The following is a 1,905-nucleotide window of genomic DNA, read 5'->3' on the forward strand; positions in this document are numbered from 1 at the left end:
GGAAAAGGAAAAGGACACCAAGGGGGGACCTTGTAAAACCAATCTGAGTACATCAAGTCTGTACTTCAGTCAACAGTTCAAGTCTCTCTGTGGTTTTGATGCTGGCACCATGTTTTATCCAGCTGTAGGTGAAGTGGAGATGAGCACATTAGGGAAACTACTATTTCTAAAACTCTTCTCAGTAAGTCTAAAGTTCCCTCAAAGTAAAGAGTGTAAAAGTCTTCCAACTTTTAAAAAAGTGAGCTAAAATATGAGCTATAAAGTAAAAATAACACTAGTGGTACCAGGTCTGGAAAGAGTTGTGGGGTTCACTCAAGAACACTGGGGATTGAGAAACACACAGGGCTGGTCCCTCACATTCATTTTATCAGAGACCACTGGGCTGTGGAAGGGGAACCAGGGACTGCCCAGGGCTGTGGGAACAAGCACAGGGCTGAGCCTTGCGTCACCCACCAGGCTCCTACCCCCGATCCCACTTTCTCCACATGCAGGCCCTGTTCAGGGCCACCGGGGTCCAGACCCACGAGGAGGCTTTCTCTGCTCAGGGTTCACTGGAGCAAGTGACCCTTAAACAGAAGCTTGAGAAAATATCCCACATAGGGGGAAATGAATCTTTGCTGATTAACTGCCTGTCTTGGATCAAATCAAAGACTTCAGATAAGCAATAAAAGCGATAAGGCCTCCCCAGAAATTCTCTTTCAAGTGTCAGGACTGGTCACACCTCCCTGCCTCTGCCCAAGCCAAACCAGCAAAGATACCAGCCCATCAGGTTAGCTTTCAGCCCTTCTCCTGGGTTTTCCCCTGGCCTCCAAGTTCAGCTCAGAACTAGACTTCGCTTCCCAGAGGGTCCACTGGGGACACGACAAAGGTCCTCCCAGGCTCGCTCACTGGACTGAGATTGGGCATTGAGCATGGGCAGCACCTGGGGGCTGACAGGTACCCATGGGCTCTGCAGCCCCCTCCGGCGGGGGGGCATCACTTTCTGAGCCATTTAGGGTCAGCTTCCCAACCTCTTTGGATCTGAGGAGCCCTACAAGCACTCAAGCACTCAACCCCAGTGTTCTGGCCACAAAACCCTGACATAGATCCCAACTGACAGAAGTGTTTGGAGTCACACCTTGTGTCCCATACTCTCACTCTTCTCCACAACCAGCATTCCAGCAGGGCAGCCGAGGAGGCTGAAGAGAAGTCAGGAGTCCACATACCCCAACACCCTTCTGATAAGCACCCCTGTTACAAGCCGGAAGGTGTGACAGATACCCAGGGCTGACAGATGTGAGCAGGCCGAATCCCACACCGGCCACCCAACTCCCCAGGCAGAGGGGACAGGAGTCCACAGCTCACTTTTAAGGGGTATTGGCCGACTCTAAAGACCCAAGGTGAGAGCCAACAGGAGGATCTCCTCGGTGGAAGGACAATCGGGGACCACCCACCACCACACCCCCTCCCTTCCCTCCAGCCTGCTCCCGGCCACTAAAGACTGAAGCCCCATAGGGTGAGCAGCATAGGCCGGCCCCCAGTCCCCCGGGTCAGACCTCCCAGGGCCCAAACACATCCCACAGGCAAAGTCAGAAGTGAGAACCTGTTGGAGCAGTTTAGGCCAGAGGATCACCTCTTCCTCCTCCTCCTTTTACTCCTGGGTGGGAAGAGACCTCAGCTCTTGAAAACTAGGCACACAGCCAGGTCATGGCTATGAGCAAGGACCAAGAAGCGGGTTTCAGTACCTCCGGGCTTACCTCACACCCCCTCCCCATCTTCCTTAGACAGCATAAGGTCATGTCAAAACTGGGGTGACCCTGCCTGGAGCACAGAGAAGGGAAATGGGGAACCGTGAAGGCCAGCGAGGAGGCGGCAAACCACAACCCCCACCGCCGACACAGACACCGTTCTGTCACTGCACTCCCG

Source organism: Fukomys damarensis, unplaced genomic scaffold, assembly GCF_012274545.1.
Source record: "Fukomys damarensis isolate Sample0158 unplaced genomic scaffold, DMR_v1.0_HiC HiC_scaffold_27, whole genome shotgun sequence".
NCBI classification, from domain to species: Eukaryota; Metazoa; Chordata; class Mammalia; order Rodentia; family Bathyergidae; genus Fukomys; species Fukomys damarensis.